Source organism: Spinacia oleracea, chromosome 4 (assembly GCF_020520425.1).
Source record: "Spinacia oleracea cultivar Varoflay chromosome 4, BTI_SOV_V1, whole genome shotgun sequence".
In the NCBI taxonomy this organism is placed as follows: domain Eukaryota; kingdom Viridiplantae; phylum Streptophyta; class Magnoliopsida; order Caryophyllales; family Amaranthaceae; genus Spinacia; species Spinacia oleracea.
Window position 1 is genome coordinate 55,885,144 of NC_079490.1, and position 22,325 is coordinate 55,907,468.

Genomic DNA, 22,325 nt, shown 5'->3' on the forward strand with positions numbered 1-22,325 from the left:
TATGCCTACTTGGGTATAGAACATCAAACAATAGAATATCAATAGCCACTTGAAAGTCCTTTGAATATTCCGTTATCCTTGAAGCACTTGTAAAGTCTTCTAAGAGATGTCTATTCTTTAAAGCCACTTCTAAAGTCCTTAAGAATAAGTGTTCGGATTTTCTGAAGAACTTCGAAAAGCCTCCGGAATGTCCATTTATGTTTGTTGTTCGCCTCGAAGACTTTCGAGGTCTATTTTCTCCCACTTGTCATTTTGGAAACGAATCTCCAAAAGGACATTATTTCGAGCAAACAAACATTATGTTCTCAAAAATTCGTGGTAGAAACAATACCCTTGTGTCTCATTTGAATAAATCACAATGAAACATATATCTATACTTGGGCCTTAGTTTGTTGAATAACAAACACTAAGCTCCCACTGAGTTTAGGAACTCTTTAGATATATTATGAAAAGATATTCCGAAATTACTTTTTAATAGCTTTGACGAATTTGGTTTAGTTTGGTGGTAGTTGAGCATTTTGTTTTAGAAATTATAGGAAAAGTCTATATGATTCATCATTGATCGAATCAAGTACTAATTGACTTCGATCATTCCAACGTAGATATGCCATATCTTATGGAGCTAGATCGTGAAATTACAACACACAATCATTGATGATCATTCTTGGTATACGTAATCAACAACATGATCTATACTGAATCCAGCTAAATTTGTTGACATATAATATAGGTTTAAGAATCTCACTTGGATCCTTTGATGTTTAACTTAGTAAATGCTTATACATAGTTCAAACATTCATTACTTAGATTTATTCATATGGGTCGAATATCTCCAATGGAGTCTTTCGTGTTAGATTTAGTAAATGCCATTACTTAATCTAAAACAATATTCTAAGATCTTTGTAAATAGATCTTAATACCCAATATGTAAATAGATCCTTGGTCCATCATTGATGAATAATTTCAAATCTAAGTCATTAGCATTTGAATGTTATTTCACAATAGAGAGATATGTGTATGACACACATAGGACCAATTAAGTTTTATGTACTCCCACTAAACTTCTTATATATATCTATAAGAATCATGTAAATTTTATGAAACTAAAATCTTAATAGCTTCACTAAAATACAGTTCCAATTCCCAATTGCTTGCTTAAATCTGTACTTAGATTTTATAAGCTAGCATTCATTTCAAGCATTATTTGAATCCACAAATCCTATAACATGTCATGTACATAGTTTCTTCCAACATTCGACCGAGGAAGATGTTTTGTCATCCAATTGCCATATGTACCAATATGCAATCATTGCTTGAATTATAGACTTAAGCATTACGATTTTGCATGAGGTTTCAACACAATCCACACCGTGAATTTGCTTATAACCTTTAGCAACTAATCTAGCTTTGTGTGTGAACACAATTTCATGTTTGATGGTTTTTATCCTTAAAACAAACTTGCAACCAATAGCTGTGAAACTATTCTTGCAAATCAACAAAATTTCAATTTTGTCATCAAAACATTGAGTATGTTTTATTGCCTCTAACCATTTAAAACATTTGAGTCTATATATGGCCTCTAACCATTTTAGGGAATCTGGGTTTCGTCATAGCTTTCTCACAGGTCACAAACTCATGATAGTAGTTTGACTGCAAGTTTTAGGTTTCTTCACTATCTAATAGAAGAATTGCATAGCTTCAGTGACCTGAACTCCATGTTTCTTCACTATCTAATAGAAGAATCTCATAGTTTCAGTGACTTGAACTCTATGCCTACTTGGGTATAGAACATCAAACAATAGAATATCAATAGCCACTTGAAAGTCCTTTGAATATTCTGTTCTCCTTGAAGCACTTGTAAAGTCCAGCAAGAGATGTCTATTCTTTAAAGCCACTTCTAAAGTCCTTAAAGAATAAGTGTTCGGATTTTCTAAAGAACTTCGAAAAGCCTCCGGAATGTCCGTTTATGTTTGTTGTTCGCCTCGAAGACTTTCGAGGTCTATTTTCTCCCACTTGTCATTTTGGAAACGAATCTCCAAAAGGACATTATTTCGAGCAAACAAACATTATGTTCTCAAAAATTCGTGGTAGAACAATACCCTTGTGTCTCATTTGAATGAATCACAATGAAACATATATCTATTCTTAGGCCTTAGTTTGTTTGAATAATAAACGCTAAGCTCCCACTGAGTTTAGGAACTCTTTAGATATATATTATGAAAAGATATTCTGAAATTACTTTTCAATAGCTTTGACAAATTTGGTTTAGTTTGGTGGTAGTTGAGCATTTTGTTTTAGAAATTATAGGAAAAGTCTATATGATTCATCATTGATCGAATCAAGTACTAATTGACTTCGATCATTCCAACGTAGATATGCCATATCTTATGGAGCTAGATCGTGAAATTACAACACACAATCATTGATGATCATTCTTGGTATAAGTAATCAACAACATGATCTAAACTAGATCTTTATGATTTCTTGCCAAGTGGATTTTATACTTCTGAATCTTTGAACTAGCCAAACAGATTCAAACTTATATCACATTGAGTAAATAAACCAATATTCACTCAAATCTAGGTGAAATAATAAAGTCATAAAATCTCTTTATTTATCTTTGAATTCTATTGTCTAGGCATTCTAACAATAGTTCATATCTTTTGTAACTTTCAACAAGTAAGACTAGCTTGTCTTGAATGATCTAGAAATCAATCAACTTTCAAAAGTCCATAAAAATAGATCTTTTAAATGTGAACTTGTTGATATGGTCTAAGCAACAATGCCAAAGATTAGTGGAACTCAAATCAAGGGGTTGATTTGAACCTAGTAAAGTTTTTATTGTTAAAGAGTTGTTTGTTTTAATCAAGCATATTGACTCAACCCGTAAATGACCATTTCATTCAAATAAACAAACAAACAAACATGCATTGTTTTTGTTTTTCTTGAATGTGAGTCTTTCTGTGTGTGAAGCAGAAATTTAGGTATGATGATTATGGAACAAAATAGCCATTAAGTTCCAGCCTTTGAAAGGACTTAAAACAAACTAGATGACCCTACAACTATGTAGCATTGCCATGCTTCATTTCCCACTTGTAGGCCATTAGTGTAGCCTAGCTTCCATTGTTTGAGTTATTACCGAAGTAAGAACCTCAAGCGGTATATGATACCAAAGAAGTTTGATTGCTAGGTCACTTCTCTTTAAACATAAACTTATAGGTAGAAACGGAATCGTAAATTCCTTTCATTTGTTCCTTGTTTTCCTATTTCTTGTACCCTTTCTTATAGTCTTAAGAATTGAATTCTTTAGTGTTGACTTTTATACATTGTTTAAAATGTCCAATGTCACTCCAACAAAGTTCTTACCATTTATGTTGAATATTCTGTTTCAACTAGATGATCTTACCAAAAGCTTCTAAAGTTCTCTAAGCATCGATCTGTTCGAATGTCTAGGGACTAGACTCATTCGAGAATTAAATGGAAAAAGATTTTAGGTTGTTAACCATTGGTAAAGCTGAGCATTTAAACTCAATGCTTTATGATCTCAAAACTACATTGTATTTTGAATTCACAAGCACCAATCGGTTCGCCATTCGACTTTGATACTCGAAAACAACCATAAAAGTCGCTAAAAGAAACGTACATTTTAAATTGCTCATTTTCTCTCATTTCCGTGAATCGTTCTTGGATTCACTACCAATCGAGGAAATTTACTGTTACCTTTCTAAAAGGATTTACTGCAGTGCAAGATATTTAATTATAAACAATAATTAAAACATACATTGAAGCATGCAAAGTCTAAACATTTATCATGAGTAATTGAAGGAAATAATGCCCTTGGTCCAAGTATGCATTTAATATTAAGTCTAATAAATGCGGTTCAGTATTAATTAACAAGTTAATAATTCAGTGAGATCAAGTGAGCTGAATGCCTAGCTAGAGGCCGCTTCAGTTCAAGTGGAATTAATGATATTAATCCACAGCTTACTCTTGACTGAACCCGTAGGGTCACACAAATAGTACGTAAACGGATCAAGTATTTAATGGAATTAAATACTCCATCTATGGATATTCGGAATCGACGGATCTTGGTTTTAGTGGGAGCTGAGATCGTCAAAGGCAAGAAATGAATACTCCGGAAACGATGATATTGCCGGAAACAGAAATATGGATCGTATCGGAAATATAAATATTATCCAAGTCGTAGATGTTGCCGGAAACGGAAACATGGTACGTATCGGAAAATATTATTGGAAATGGAAATATTGCCGGAAACAGAAATATTGTCAGAATCGGAAATATTATCGAAATCGTAAAATAATTCCGGAAACGGAAATATTAAATATTTGTTCGAAATGGAAATTAATTACGGAATCGGAAATATTAAATATTGTTCGTATCGAAAATAAATTCCGGAATCGGGATTTTAATCGGAAAGCGTATCGTACGAATTAGCATCGGACGAGGCTTGCTAGACGAAGGCCCAGCACGAGGCCAGGCCGACGCCCAGCAAGCCACATGTAGGGGAATACAGTTAAACATAATAACATGTGCGGAACAATCCCCAAAGCCAGGAAACATGTATAAAGCACAGATTAAGCAAACTTACATTCGAAGCGTGTTTTCCACAATAATCTGTCAACGAACACGAACAAAGAACTCCACTTGTCGTTCCTCTACTTGGTTCACCGACACGATCAGATCCGTCTTGATAATCGTAGCTTAGACAATTGATCAAGATACTTTGCTTTTGGGAAGAACTCACTTTGGAGGCATAGAGAGAATTAGGGTTCTCTGTGTCTCTAGGGTTTGAGTAATATGAATTGTGCGTATGTTGGAAACAAGGTTGTAAGGTTATATCATTAACCTTACTAACCGACCAAGCAAAAAGCAAGGCCGGCTAGCAAGCCGTGCGAGCCAAGCAACGGACACACGCCCGCGCCCAGCGACACACACTGCAGGCCGAAGCCCACAGCGCGCGCGCCGAGCAGCTGGGCCATGGGCCTTGCTCGCTCGTCGTGTTGTGCGCTACTGCTTGCTGTTGCATGCTCGCGCCCAATGGGCTTGCCTCGCTTGCCTTGGCTCGCGAGCTTGTTGGCTTGTTGGGCCTTGCACGCTTACGTGCTTGGCTCGACGGGCCGGCAACTCCGATGCCATTCGTATTCGCAATTTAATATATTTCCGATATATTATTTATCGTTTCGTATACGACGAATCACCGTCGTACGATACGATTTATTCGTGTCGCCCAGCTTACGAATATTCGCGATACGATATACGATTTCGACAAAGGTCGTATCGTATAATACGTTTCCAACCAATTCCCGAAAAGCTATTAAATGAATTTCCGATTCATTTAATCCGATGATCTGTTACGTGTCATTGGTGTGACCTTGTAGGTTCAGTCAAGAGTAAGTTGTGAGTTCAATATCCATTAGAACTCACTGATCGGAAGCATTGCTCCAGCTAGCTGTTCCGATCACTTATTCTCACTGAATTAATTGTTCGCAATTAATCTGAACCTTGGTATTAGACTTAATGCACCTTGGGTGAAGGACATATTTCCTTCAATCTCCCACTTGTCATTCAGACAAGTGTGCATCCACATTCCTTTGTCACTTAGTGTTACTTACTGAACATAAGGTAAGATCCAAGCCATCCTTATTAGGTCCAGAAGTGTTTCTCGGATTACAGAGTTCAACTGTCAAACTTTTGCAGAAGGTTAAGCCTAACCATTCTGAGCACGGCCATGCATTTTACAGTATCTAACTCTCCGAGAGGCCTTGTTACACAACAACACCATATCCTATCAAAGATAGGAGGACAATCCATTCTTGCAATCTATGAACACTCACTTTGATTCACAGTACGCCCAATAACTGCTTTTATAGCCTCATTTTACGGTGCGACGTTTAGCTAGTATCAAAGCGAACTAATTCTCAAACGAGCAGACATAATCGCTCATGTTCTGAGGAACGATTTCTAATCACCATTAATGAGAACTACCTATGACATGACTTGAATCTCTTAAAGCGTTCTCATTTTCAATCCGATACAAGATCCAATAAGTATCCATGCAAATGATTTCTGACATCCAGTCACTCTAGTTCAAGAAACAGAACTAAGTAATCTACTTGCAAACTAATCTTCATTAGTCATTGGTCGTCCACCTTTCAATGACCTGGATTAGGGATCCTTTGTGACTTCAATATTGAAGTTCCCTTATGGGTGTTTCTTTGTCGAAGAATCCATCTTGACATCCCATTTGAATGATTTGAATCACATGGACTTATCATATAATTCTAAACCACAATTAAATGAATATGAAATAAATAAATTTCATAAATATGAAATGGTTAAACCAATTGTTTTAAACATAGATCTAACAGATGTTCTAAAACAATACTTAGAAAATCAAATCCATTCTCCAACATGCTTGATTCCCATGGTTGCTACTTGTGCGTTGTGTTTCACTTGTGGCAACGGTTTAGTCAATGGATCCGCAACGTTGTCGTCAGTTCCAACCTTGCAAATCTCGATTTCCTTTCTTTCAACGATCTCTCGAAGTATGTGAAATCGCCGCAGTACGTGCTTGGACTTCTGGTGGCTCCTAGGCTCCTTTGCCTGGGCAATGGCTCCGCTATTGTCGCAATACAAAGCCACTGGTCCTTTAATGGAGGGGACAACACCAAGTTCTTCGATGAACTTCCGAATCCAAACAGCTTCCTTTGCTGCTTCTGAGGCAGCAATGTACTCGGCTTCAGTTGTAGAATCCGCAATAGTGCTTTGCTTAGCACTTTTCCAGCTTACTGCTCCGCCGTTGAGGCAGAACACAAACCCAGACTGTGATCTGAAATCATCTCTGTTGGTTTGAAAGCTTGCGTCCGTATAGCCCTTAACAATCAACTCATCTGTACCACCATAAACCAGAAACTGATCCTTAGTCCTTTTCAGGTACTTTAGGATATTCTTTGCAGCAGTCCAATGCGCCTCACCTGGTTCTGACTGGTACCTGCTCGTTGCACTGAGTGCGAACGAAACATCCGGCCTTGTACAAATCATAGCATACATGATGGATCCAATAGCCGAAGCATATGGAATTCCACTCATCTTTCTACGCTCATCAGATGTTTTGGGACACTGATTCTTGCTTAGATATACGCCATGTGACATGGGTAGGTGGCCTCTCTTGGCTTCCATCATATTGAACCTAGCTAGCACTTTGTCAATGTAAGTGCTTTGGCTTAGTCCAATCATCCTCTTAGATCTATCCATATAGATCTTGATGCCCAATATGTACTGTGCCTCTCCTAAGTCCTTCATTGAGAAACACTTCCAGAGCCAAGTCTTTACAGACTCCAACATAGGAATGTCGTTTCCAATAAGCAGTATGTCGTCAACATACAAGACTAGGAATGCAATTTTACTCCCACTGACCTTCTTGTATACACAAGATTCGTCCTGATTCTTGATGAAGCCAAACTTATTGACTGCTTCATCTAATCGTTTATTCCAACTCCTTGATGCCTGCTTTAGTCCGTAGATGGACTTCTTAAGCTTGCATACCTTTCCTTGGTTCTTTTGATCGACAAAACCCTCCGGCTGTGTCATGAACACAGTCTCTTCAAGAACACCGTTCAAGAAGGCAGTTTTGACATCCATTTGCCATATTTCATAGTCATGAAAAGCGCCAATCGCAAGGATTATCCGAATAGACTTAAGCATCGCGACTGGAGAAAAGGTTTCATCGTAGTCAACGCCGTGAACTTGCCTGTAACCTTTTTCTACCAATCTAGCCTTGTATATGTATACAATTCCATCTTTGTCTTTCTTCAACTTGAAGACCCATTTGCATCCGATAGGTGTGAACCCATCCGGCAAATCAACCAAATCCCAGACTTGATTTTCAGACATGGAGTCTATTTCAGATTGCATGGCCTCTAACCATTTAATGGAGCTTGGGCTCGTCATAGCTTACTTGTAAGTCAAAGGTTCATCACTATCCAATATGAGAACGTCTAAGTTTTCAGTCAAGAGGACGCCTGTCTATCTGTCCGGCTGAAAAATAGTTCTATTTGACCTACGAGGGGCAACAACGTTTTGAGGAACTACTCCCACTGGCTCTTCTAAAGGACCTTGGAGGTTCATCAACTTGAACTGCTTCTAAAGAGTTCTGAGTTCGTTGTTCGTCTCGAATCTATTCGAGGTTTATTATTCTCCCACTTGTCAATTTGGAAATATGATTTCTTTCCAAAAGGACACCGTCACGAGCAACGAATACCTTGTTGTCGAAATAATACCCCATAGTTTCTTTTGGATACCCAACGAAGAAACATTTGTCAGATTTAGGTTGTAGCTTGTCCGAAATTAATCGCTTGACATATGCTTCGCAACCCCAAATCTTCAGAAAAGACAACTTTGGAAGTTTCCCAGTCTATAATTCGTATGGAGTCTTTTCAACAGCTTTTGACGGAGCACGATTCAGTGTGAGTGCTGCAGTTTGCAACGCATGTCCCCAAAACTGTAAAGGAAGTTCGGCTTGACCCATCATTGACCTGACCATATCGAGTAAGGTCCTATTTCTCCGTTCCGACACTCCATTCCATTGAGGTGTCCCCGGAGCAGTCAATTCAGAAAGAATACCACATTCTTTTAGATGGTCATCAAACTCGTGGCTAAGATATTCACCTCCTCGATCCGATCTTAGAGCTTTGATTTTCTTGCCATGTTGATTCTCTACTTCATTTTGAAATTCTCGGAATTTCTCAAACGATTCAGACTTGTGCTTCATTAAGTAAATATAGCCATATCTACTGAAGTCGTCCGTAAACGTTATGAAATAGCTGAACTCACCTCTAGCTTTCGTACTCATAGGCCCACATACGTCCGTATGTAGTAGCCCTAGTAGTTCGCTTGCTCTTTCTCCCACCTTTGAGAAAGGTTTCTTTGTCATTTTGCCAAGTAAACAAGATTCGCATTGATTAATCTTCTCTAAGTCGAATGATTCTAGAATTCCTTTCCGTTGAAGTAATTCCATGCGCTTTATGTTTATATGGCCTAATCGACAATGCCACAGAAATGTGAGATCCGAATCACCAGTTTTAGCCTTTTTGGTATTTATGTTATAAATGTGTTTGCTCGTATCTAGCACATAAAGACCGTTTTTTTGTTGTGCTGAACCATAAAACATTCCATTCAAAGAAAAAGAACAACTATTGTCTTTAAATTGAAAACTAAAACCTTTAGAATCCAAACTTGAAACGGAAATGATGTTTCTGGTAATACTAGGAACGTAGTAGCAGTTTTCTAGTTCCAAAACAAACCCACTAGGCAAAGAAATAAAATAAGATCATACGGCTAATGCAGCAATCCGTGCTCCATTTCCCACGCGTAGATCCATCTCGCCTTTATCAAGCTTTCTACTTCTCCTTAGTCCCTGTGAATTGGAACATAAGTGTGAGCCACAACCAGTATCTAATACCCAAGAAGTAGAATTAGCAAGATTACAATGTATAACATACATACCTGAAGTAGAAGCAACGTTCCCGTTCTTCTCATCTTCCTTCTTCTTCAAGCAATCTCTCTTCCAATGCCCCTTCTTCTTGCAGTAGAAGCATTCAGAGTCGGCAGGAGAACGAGTCGCCCTTTTCTGTTTACCAGAACCGGCGCCATTGGACTTGGATGAGGGCGAAGCCTTGCCCTTACCCTTCTTGCCCTTGTTCTTGCCTGATTTCTTGAAGTTCTTGCCCTTACGCACCATAAGCATATCGTGCTTGTTCTCTTGCTTAAGCGTCTTTTCAGCGGTTTTCAGCATACCGTGAAGCTCAGTAAGAGATTTCTCCATGCTGTTCATGTTGTAATTCAACTTGAACTGATCATAGCCATTATGAAGCGAATGGAGAATGATGTCTATAGCCATTTCATTTGAGACGTCAGAATCTAGAGCTCTCATGTTCTCAAAGAGTCCAATCATTTTAAGAACATGTGGGCTCACTGGTTCTCCTTTCTTGAGCTTAGTCTCAAGGATCAACCTCTGAGTCTCGAATCTTTCGATTCTGGCTTGGTCCTGAAACATGTTCTTCAACTCCGAGATGATTTGGTAAGCATCCGAGTTAATGAATGTTTTCTGAAGTTCAGGACTCATGGATGCAAGCATCACACATTTGACATCCCTGTTGGCCTCAATCCAACGATTAAGGGAAGCTTGAGTTACCTCCGGCCCAGCCTCTTGCGGTAACTCTTCCTCAAGGACATATTCTTTTTCCTCATGCATAAGAACTATTTGTAAGTTCCTTTGCCAGTCGAGGAAATTGTTGCCATTCAACTTCTCCTTGTCGAGAATTGAACGCAGATTGAAAGTGTTATTGTTTGCGGCCATTTGATTACTACAATCGAAAAGAATTTGCAATAAATAACCATTCATACAATTCAATAACTTTGAAATAAAAGCAAAAACATGTAATCATTAAAGCTATTAAAACATTTCATTCATGCAAAAAGTAAAAACATGGTCCAAAATGAATGAAACGATTCCAAGACCCCAAAAGTCCTAAATCCTTAAGCAGCTTTAGCATGTCTTAAGTAGTTTAAGATTTTAGGTAAGCAAAACCTATGCTAGTAATCTCCAAATTACTCTTGGTTAATAAATTAATGCCATAATTTATCCCATTGCCACAACTTAATGCCATTGTTGTTTGAGTTGTAACCACAATCAACGTGCTCCTTTAGGACGCCTTACCACCTAAGTCAACTAAAATAGCACCTCGCTTTAGCGTAAACCTACTATCTTAGATCCCTAGATTTTTGTAAGTGTTGATCTGGAAGGCAATTTTTTAAACTCAATATTACTTGGACCTAGTTGTTTCTATGTTGGTTCGATTATTTAGTGAACTTAAAACTAATCGATTCATAGGAAACAACCTGTTCATGCAAAGCATACATACATTCACGCATAATATATATATAGAAGTGCATAAATAAATGGTGATCTAGTATGGCCCAAAACATCTTGTCTTGAAGCATCCAATCTTCATCACCTCTTGTTAGCTTGACATCGTCTTGAATCTTCGTTCAAATGCTAACTTAAAGTTCTAAACTTAGAAATACTTGAAAATAATAAATTACATCAAAATTTCCATGGTACGCAGACCATATTTAAAACTTTACATTCAAAGATAGAACGGTACGCAGATCGTATTTAACTATCCTAAATTGGCCATACTAGTCACTTGGAGTACCTGCATTACATAAAATATATATTCTACGCATTCATCCATTCGTGTGCTAAAACGAATGGCCCATGTTAATATGCAAGTATTTACGTGAATTAATTAAAATTCACGTTCACATAAACACGTCCTAAAAGATTAATCAATTTGCAAATTATTAATCCTTAGACTTTATTTTAATTAAAATGAATTTAATTAAAATAATGCGACCTACGAAATAATTAAAATAATTATTTCATTTTAATTTCATTTAGTGGCTCCCACTCAAACCAATAATAATTCCGGATAATTAATTATGAAATATTAAATTAAAACTCGCGGCCCGGCCCAAGCAAATAAAATATTAAATTAAATATCCCGTTAGCCCAAATTAATGCAAATATACGAAGCCCACGAATTAAACGATTTTTAAAAAAAAAGTCCAATTGCTAAATCGGGCTAGGCTTGCGCACAGCCCCGCCTCGCGTGAGGCCCAAGAGCACACGAGCAGAGCTCGCGCACCCCGCCCCATCGATCGCGCGCGCGCGTGTCCCCGCAGCATCGCTGCCCCTGCGCTGCGTGTTGTGCATCGTGTGTGCTAGACGTCGCAAGGCTTGCGCCTCGCTTCGTCGCAGCCCCGCAAGCTACCTCGCCTGCCCCTTCCTCGCCTAGCGCGCACGAGGCACGCAGCATCGATGCTGCTGCCCGTGTCGCATGGCTCGATCGAGCACAATGGCCTCGTATGGCTCGACGAGCCATACTTCCACCATGCTCATGTTCGTGTTTTTGGTTCGTAATACGGACCAACTTAATTAAAATTAAATTTAATTCACGAACTTGCATTAATTTTATTTTTCAAAAAAAGTTACGATTTTTATTTTCGAAAAACAACGATTTTTAACGATTTAATAAACTTTAACGACAATCCAATTTCGTAAAATTAATAAATCAAGGGATAACAATATTCAAAATTTCAAGAACGATCGAATCAACTTTAAAGTTTGAACTTTTAATTAATAAAATCCGAAACTTTATATCGTTCATAAACAATTAAATTTCAGATTATTAATAATTTGGTTTAAGTGCGTTTAAAATTAACGAAACCATTCAAAATATTAATCCAATAATTTTTAAAATTAGCCACCGACCCATGAAATTATACCCCCTTCCCCAATTAACCGAATTATTAAACCAAAATTAATTAAAATTCAATTAGGGTTGCAAATTTTACGAATTAGGGAAAGGAAAAATTAGGGTTTATACTTATCGGAAAAATTAGAAAGTTTTACCATATATCCAGCATGTACCCAGCAACATTGTGTCAAAATTTCAAGCAATTCCGAGTAGTTTAAGTCGACCTTTTAATTGAATTACTGTCCGATACTTTTAATTTTTAATGAAAAATTAACAAAAACGCCCAAAAAACAATACTTCGAGGCCTGTTTTCGCAATTCTATTCTCTTGAGTTGATCTTAGAAAATCGTTTTCCATCAGATTAGGGTTTTAAAAATCGAAAAAGCAATGATTTTTGATTTCGGACCTGATTATACGCAATTCATCCAATAATTCGTAAAAAAAAATTCCGAAAATCAACAAAAAATCCAAAATTTCGATAAATGCAAAAACAATAATAATCATGCTAATTCATGCTTTGAATACATAAGGCTCATGATACCACTGTAGGGGAATACAGTTAAACATAATAACATGTGCGGAACAATCCCCAAAGCCAGGAAACATGTATAAAGCACAGATTAAGCAAACTTACATTCGAAGCGTGTTTTCCACAATAATCTGTCAACGAACACGAACAAAGAACTCCACTTGTCGTTCCTCTACTTGGTTCACCAACACGATCAGATCCGTCTTGATAATCGTAGCTTAGACAATTGATCAAGATACTTTGCTTTTGGGAAGAACTCACTTTGGAGGCATAGAGAGAATTAGGGTTCTCTGTGTCTCTAGGGTTTGAGTAATATGAATTGTGCGTATGTTGGAAACAAGGTTGTAAGGTTATATCATTAACCTTACTAACCGACCAAGCAAAAAGCAAGGCCGGCTAGCAAGCCGTGCGAGCCAAGCAACGGACACACGCCCGCGCCCAGCGACACACACTGCAGGCCGAAGCCCACAGCGCGCGCGCCGAGCAGCTGGGCCATGGGCCTTGCTCGCTCGTCGTGCTGTGCGCTACTGCTTGCTGTTGCGTGCTTGCGCCCAATGGGCTTGCCTCGCTTGCCTTGGCTCGCGAGCTTGTTGGCTTGTTGGGCCTTGCACGCTTATGTGCTTGGCTCGACGGGCCGGCAACTCCGATGCCATTCGTATTCGCGATTTAATATATTTCCGATATATTATTTATCGTTTCGTATACGAGGAATCACCGCCGTACTATACGATTTATTCGTGTCGCCCAACTTACGAATATTCGCGATACGATATACGATTCCGACAAAGGTCGTATCGTATAATACGTTTCCAACCAATTCCCGAAAAGCTATTAAATGAATTTCCGATTCATTTAATCCGGTGATCTGTTACGTGTCATTGGTGTGACCTTGTAGGTTCAGTCAAGAGTAAGTTGTGAGTTCAATATCCATTAGAACTCACTGATCGGAAGCATTGCTCCAGCTAGCTGTTCCGATCACTTCATCTCACTGAATTAATTGTTCGCAATTAATCTGAACCTTGGTATTAGACTTAATGCATCTTGGGTGAAGGACATATTTCCTTCGCCATACGCATCCACGCCAAGTGCTCGACCAGGCCCAGCGCAAGGCTAGGCCCAGCCAAGCCTTGGCGCGCACGCACGACATAGCAAGATGGGCTGCGAAGCAAGGCCCATGTGCTGTGCGCTCGGCGTGGGCCGCAAGGCCTGCGTGCGGGCGTGCATGCATGTGTGTGTGCTCGTGTTCGTGACGAATCCTAATGCTATCGGAATTCGTCATATGATTAAATCCTAATCCTAATAAAGATAGAATTTATTTAAATAGAGTTTTAATAAGATTCTAATTAAATAAATTAGTATCCTAATAGGATTCCAAGTCCTTTTCCATAACTCTATAAATAGGTGCCTAGGGTCACATATTTACATAGAGGATTGAAGTATTCAAAGGTAAGATTTTCAAGCAAAAAATCAGCCACCAACACTTGCCTATTAGCCGAAAATCCTAGTACCTTAAGGGCGATTCTAGTTGGTCAATCTTAAGGCGGATCCAGACGTGCTGTGGACTATCTACGGAGGGACGACACTTGGAGTCCTAAAGACTTGTTCTTGTTCGGTTCGGGCGCAGATAGGGAGGGCACGCTACAAAGTGTATGCATCTGAATTATGCTAGATGATTATGTGTAAATAATATGTTTCCTGGCTTTATGGTTTTTCCGCATGATATATGTTTATTCATATGTATCATAACCTAACAGTGGTATCAGAGCCTCTTATTATTTACATAATCTAAATAGATGAACATGGTTAAATTTTACAAATTTGCAAAGAATTAAAGGGGTGATTAATTTTCGTAATTAATTGCAAATTGCGTTTATTTAATTATATGTACGTAGTTTTTCGGCAGTTTCTTCGTTACTCATCCAAATCGAGTGATTTTTGTGTCAATTCCGCATGTAAAAGGCATTCTAAAATTTTGACAAAAACAGTCTTTTTCGGTCGAACCCAGAATTCCCAAATTCGAAGCCTAACTATGACTTTTCGGAGGTTTTAGTTTTTCGAACGCAAAAGTTTGTAAATTTAAGATGTTAAATTAAGTATTTGCGATTCTTGTTGATAAATCTTGAGTTTTGATTGACCTACAGTATATTTTTAACAATTATGAATTCCTAGACTTGTTAATTATACAACCTAATTTGTAATGATGATTAATTTGTTGAAATTCGAATAATTTAGAATTGATTTGTTTTAAAATTAATAATTTAATTAGGTATCCATGATTAAAATCCACCATAAAAATTGTTAATTTATGTTAAAATTTTAATTTTTATGACCTAGATTTGAATCCATTGTAATCGGAAATTAATTGATTAATAAATTTTCGATTTTTCGCCCTAAAATTATGAAATTAATATGATTTATTAATTTGTCATTAATTTTGAATTAAAAATTTTAAATTTTTATATAACACGCCCATAAATCTTGCACGCACAAAGAAATGGACGCTACGTATTACCCTTAAGGGGTGTTGTATAGTGTGGGCACGCGACGACGAGCAAGGGAGCTCGTCGCCCGTGCGGTACAATGCAGCGAGCAAGGGCAATGGCACACGAGCACAAGGTAGCACGCTGCCCTTGTGTCGAGTGTTGTGCGCACAGTGGGCGAGTAGGCAAGGGCGATGGGCCAAGGCGCAAGCCAGCGTGCAGACGCGTGTGGGCAGCAAGCGTGCTGCGCCACAACACGCGTGTAGACACCTACTTTTGTCCCCATTCCCGAAAGGGAAGGTTCGATGATGAGAACATAAATCTCCACTTGACAACGCATCTCCTATAAAATAACGAATCTCAATTCCCCTTTCCATTTCACCCGAAACCTGCTATTTATAGAAACCTGCTATTTACGGAAACCTCCTAAAAATAGTAACTGCCGTAATGGGTAGTTGTTAAAAGTGGCAAGTCATAAAAGATAGAAACCTGTCAGAATTAGGTGTTGCACTCCAACATAAATCCTAAATGAGATAGAAATTGCGAGAGAATCCTATTCCTAATACAATTCGAAAATAAGAGTTACGTATTAATTAAAATCCTAACGAGCCTAGAGTTCGTAACGGCCCCAGGTGCATTCCGTCATAAAATTAATACGCACTAATAGACTCGATTAAGTCTCATACACTCCGGATTCTAAGAGTCCGAATCTGACAAAGAAACGGCCCAAACATCAATTTCAACGCCCAGCCCTGGGCGTTGAAATTGCCTGGATCCTTTTTTCAACGCCCAGAGCTGGGCGCCAAAATCTTTGACGCCCAGCCCTGGGCGTTGAAAATACCTGGGACGTGTTCTTTCCTAATTCCTCGTGGATTAGAGTTCTACAATTCTATCTTTCCACGAACTCTTTTCTATAAATAGGGCCCCAAGTTCGACGTGAAAAGGACACAACACACAATTATTATTCTGAGTATTGACTCTAAACCCCTAAGCCTAAGCCTCACGCTGAGAAATTGATCACGCGTTCTGTCGCAATCGATCCAAAAATCGAACAGAACGTATCCTGTCCCGTAATTTGAGATTCGTTAAATAAAAGGAGAAATAGCAAAGTCAAAGTGGTTAGTTTTCTGAGAACCGTGACGCACCTCTCAAGGGTGCGTCATAATGTGTCCCTTTTCCATGATTTAATTGCTTTCCTCGCCCTGTTATGAACTGTTAAACTAATTAAATCTGATTGTTCTATCACGCCTAATAAAGATAATATGTTGGGAAATTGGATCATCATGCTAGGTCCCTTAAAACAATCTAAATCAGATAATCGCGATCGATCTAGTATCATATGTTGCATATTGTTAAAATCAACTCAGATTAGTTTAATAGTTAACGCATGTCTCTTCAATTATTTATGCTGAGCTAATAAGGATATCCTGCCTCTGGAGTTATCGAAGAGCGAGTACTCCTCTCGGTAGTTACAGTCCCCCGAACCCTCAATCTCTACCTTGCGGGTGTATGTTGAGAGATCCCCACACCAGGGATCACAAGGGAACCTACGACCGTCGTGGTCAAACATAATTGCACTCCCTTTATGTCACGATAACCGGGTTTTGTCAGTTTTTTTCATTGTCGTTAAAAACTGAATGACGACTCCTATATTACTAGTCAATTGGGTGTAAACTCACAGGAAATCCAATTACCCTTGATTTGACAAAAATAAACGTCACACCCACGAGGGACAAGGTCACGCATTCGCCTCGTGCTTTTTTGACCCCTCACAGTGGCGACTCTGCTGGGGATAGTGAAGGAAATACTCGTGCTTGTAGGTAATCAAAATAGCCGAAGGGTGAAACGATCCTACCCCGCGTTTATTTCCCCATCAAGTTGGGACGACCTGAAAATCAGCATATTAATGTGAACGGGCAGAACCGCATAACGAATCTTGGCTCCCTTGGATGTTTCATCTCGGGAGTTGGGACTAAGGATACCCATCGCCAACCGGGGGGGTGCATACGCTTCGAATGTTGTCCACTCGGCACTTTCGCTAGTAGTACACCCGTCCCAAACCCAATCGCTCGCCCATTAGGTCCCTCTCATCGGTGCATGCCCCCTTGGCTTACATCGTGATTGGCCTCTTGGGCGAAATTCGTCTGTTGAAGGCACTACCTCGACCGGGGCATGTGTTGGATCTGCGATAGAAGCGGTACCAAGCCAGGCGCAAATACTACCCATAGAAGCCTATCATAAACTACATGACATATTATTATTGCCTCATGATGTAATGTTAGTTATGTGTAGCGAAATATGTGATTGTGTGTGACAAACAATGTTAGAAAACCAACGACCTTAAAAATTGCCCAAACATTCATAAACCAATTGGCCAAAGAGTTATACCGAAATACGTGTTCCGCAAACCCGAACGATCGCCACAAAAATAAGCGACGCTCGGGATGGCCCGTAACGAATCCCACAAACGCTGCACAACGCGTAAAGGACGTTATAAGTCAAGCACGCAAAATTAAATTCGCAAAAACAAAAGTAGACGTAAACAGAAAACGAGAACCAGCCAGGGACGCATTTTCAACGCCCCTGGCAGGGCGCCATAATTTCTCACGCCCTTCGCTGGGCGCTGAAGTTCCTGCCTGGCCTTTTGGTCAGGCGCAGCAGCCTCGGTGCCCGCGCGAAAAATTTGTAGCAAAAAAAAAACCATTCGTAAAAAAGTTGCTGCAAGGGCGTATGAAAAGCACTCGATTCTTGAAGCGACTAAAAAATATATAAATAACTCTTCGAGTCGTTGTTAGGCATCCTACGACGACAATACTCGGCACCAAAACCGAACATGCCAATAACTATGAATGTCACAATGGGCAAGTGTTTCGAAAATCCAAAGAATGACCAAAAGAAAGAACCAAAAGTGTACCAACAAAAGAAAGAGCGAAGAAACCAATAGAGAGAGTCAAAGTCTAAACTAAGTAATGCTTGAAACTTTGGGGCCTAAACTTTAGCTTATCTTATGCATAGGACTGGTCCTGCCACTTGGTGCCGATCGGGAAATCAAAGGTTAGTGCGTCTCGAAGATATATCGCCAACACCAGGTTTAGTGACTCCAAGCTCCGTCCATCATCCCTCATTTCAAGGATCTCCGCTTCCCCAACCTCGATTCGCACCCTCAAACATGTCCATCGAAGAATTGCGAGACCAGATGGCCCAAATGACCCAACTCAAAATGGAAAACGAAGCCTTAGCGGCTGCACAAGCCAAAAATGACCTCGATAACGAGAAGAGGATTAAAAAATGGGTCCTACAGCAAACCATGGGGAGCAAGTACTTCTCCCTTGATCCTGAACCTTTTCCTGGCAAACTACCAGAAAAGTTTAGTTCATCTGACTTAACAAAGTTTAAAGCCACGGACAATCCCCTTGATCATCTATTGAGCTTTGTGAATGCCATGAACTTGAAAGGCGTGGACAAGTCCATGTATTTACCTGCCTTTCCTTTGTCCTTGGAACCTGTGCCGCTCAAATGGTACTATCACCAGGACCCTAAGCTCTTCCCCACTTGGGAAGACTTTGTCAATGTCTTCATCAAGCAATACTCGTCGAACATGGATTTTCAAGTCACCATGCGCGAGCTGGAAGTTCTCTTCCAAAAGAAAAACGAAGGTTTCACAACCTACTTTGCTAGATGGAGGGACCAGGATGCCCAACTAATCAATAGGCCTCCCGAAACAGAATTGGTCCAAAAATTCATTGACAACCTGGACCCGGCTTACAGACAACACCTTAGGTACTTGGGACTTGACACTTTCAAAAGAGTTTATGATGTGGGAATAAAGATCGAGGATGATCTCGCAAAAACAATACAAAATAAACCCGCATACAAAAGCAATGCCTACAACAGGGGCAACACATCCCAAGCCCAAGAAGTCCATGCCGTAGAGGAGACTCCCGCCCGAAGAAACCCTGGGAGATGGGTTCGAGACCGAAAGTTTGCCCCACTCGGGTTGACATTGGTACAAGCCTTTGAAAGACTAACCAATCAAGGAAAGTTGAGGCCTATGGGCCCCACCCGTGACCCTCCTGTCAAGAACAAATATTGGGTCGAAGGTACTTACTGCAAATTCCATCAAGGAAATGGGCATGACACTGAAAACTGTTGGAACCTAAAACATACGATCCAGGACATGATAGAGGATGAAGTGATACCGCTCCCTAACGTTGGCAAACCCAACAACAACAAAAGCCCACTCGGCTCTTGTCACGTCTCTCTCGACCAACCAGAAAATGAGAACTTCGACCCCACGGTGTATATTACACCTCAAGGTGCACCACTCGCTGTGGTCCCTATGGATCGAATCGAGAGAGAAGTGTGCGGTGTGTGGGATGATGATGGTGAAGATATCTACCTGTCTCAAGTCTCGGGCCAGGACCTCTTTACTGAAACTTGGCCCGGGTATGCTCTCATTGACACCACCCCTCAGGAACCCGAAGTCGACAATCTCACCCGATCCGGAAGGATATATCAATCGGATATTCGCCCACCTCCTATGGACGATATCCCAGTCAGAGAAACTCCTGAGAATGGACGGCACACCACCGTCGCGGAAGTCATTGAAAATCCTCTCTTGAAGCAGCTAAAAAGAACCAAGGCCGAGATTACCATCTAGGACCTCATGTGTACTTCAAAGGAACATCGCGAAAAGCTTATCCACTCACTTGACCTCATCTCGGTGCCTACAGATATCACACCTGACTCATTGGTTAGCCACGTCACGAGAGATGCTGGAGAAAAGGCCATAGTTTTCACTAACAAAGACTTGCCCAAGGAGGGGGGTGCTCATAATAAATCCCTCTATCTAGTGGTTGGATGCAAAGGACAAAACATCCCCCTAGCGCTCGTAGATAACGGTTCAGCGGTTAACGTTTGCCCATTGCGAACCGCCCATTGCTTGGGGCTAGGAAACGATGACTTCCAAACCTCCACACAAGGGGTACGAGCCTATGATAACTCTCGAAGGCCTGTGTTGGGAAAAATCAACCTTACCATACAAACCGGCCATGTGGCACGCACCATGGAGTTTCAAATAATCGACATCAAGCCCACTTTCAACCTCCTCTTGGGGCGACCTTGGCTCCATGACTTAGGAGGTGTGGCTTCTACCTTGCACCAAATGGTTAAACTTAACCATAACGGGGTAATACTAGAAATCCGCGCCCCTCCCCTCGACGTCAATTGTACCATGGTTGGAACGGCGAAACTGCAGACGACCTTTATGGGTTTCAAATGGATGAAGCAATCCAATTCGTCAAAGATTATGATCCAGCATTCTAGACCCGCGCGCATCCCGAGTCGTCCCTAGAATGCTGTTAGCTCAAGGTTATTTCCCAGGAACCCCATTGGGCATAAGGAAGAAGGAATGCACATTCCATCCTTTACCCAACAAATCTACTCCCTTTGGCTTAGGCTTTGAACCAACGGAGGAAGATATTGCTGACCGCCTGTCTGGGCTACGCCTCAACAAGGCCAAACAAACCACCCTCCTTCCCCCATATCAAAGGACCCTTAACGGGATGTTCGTTCGGGAAGGAGAAGAACACCCATGCTGTGATTTCCCTGAACCCTTCGTTCAGGATGGCTTGCTAAAACCCGGATTTGAAATTTTCCATGACTGCCACACCTTGGATGAGGCACCCCACCTCACCAAGACCAAAACAGCTGAAATATTGGACAACCAGGCTCTATGGACATTGTTTAACGAATCGAGGCCTATGGAGGACGAGACTGTGATGACTACCCTAGCTTTACAAGATGAAGGTTTCGATCCAACCCGGTTAATCTCTCTTGCATCAACACTAGAAGAGATCGAGAACGGATGGGTGAAGACATTTCAGTGGGTCAACGCAAAAGGAATAGAATTCAAGATGAGTACCGGTGAAGGACCAAAGTTTTACGAGACTAAACCCAAGGCTTGAGCCATATAGATCACCTTAGTAAAAAGCGCCTAGTAGTTCTTTAGATTGGTAGAAAAGAAATAATAAAGGCTTTAGATGGTTCTAAGACCCCTTAGAATATAGGTTAAATTTTATTGCAGTGTGTTTTCCTTACTTTCCAAATTAATAAAGGCGTAATATTCCTCCTAAAAACTTTATTTCTAACACTAAAAGAGCACCAAACGTACTTGCAAAGAGGCGGCCCACTCTAGGCCAAATAAACAAGGCCCACTCGGTCTTGAATCGTGACATCGAAATTCATCAAACCCCAAAAGAGAACCACATTATCATATTACCAAAACATGAGGGTCTAACCCATGCAACCCAAAGAAATCAAAAGGAAATCAAATTCAAACAATACAAATGTTGCTCAAGAAAAAACTCATAAAAAAATAGACACCGCCCCCCGCACCGACACGCACCTCAGCCCACTCAAAAGCCTATACAAAAATCTTCATATCTTCCACACACTAACCCCATTCTCAAAACCGTTTCTAGTCACAAATAGAAAAAATTAATCCGGACAAAAATGCGTCTCACGCTAACAGTCAAAAAAGCCTCCGAAATAGCCTCAAAATTGATCTTAATACAAGTAAAAAAGTAAAGCACAAAACAAAAAGAATTAAATGCAAGAACATGTGAAGCAAAGCGTCAAAAAAGGACCGCCCAGAAGTATTTTCAGCGCCCAGGGCTGGGAGCCGAAATCTTTGACGCCCCACCCTGGGCGTTGAAACTCTCTGCCTGCCTAACTTTTTTCCAGAAAGTGCTCGTCATTTTATCCGCACATAACGGAAAAATAACGAACACTTGGGGGGTACAGCACGTATTCAGATATGCGTACCAAAAAATAGCCGTACAAAAAAAAACATAGAATTTAATTTTTATACGCGGCTTACGGCAAAAAACAGTAGACGAAAATAATGATAATACTTCACTCATTTGACCGATTAAATAATAAGTTTCCACCTCAGGGCATATCTATTTAAATCCG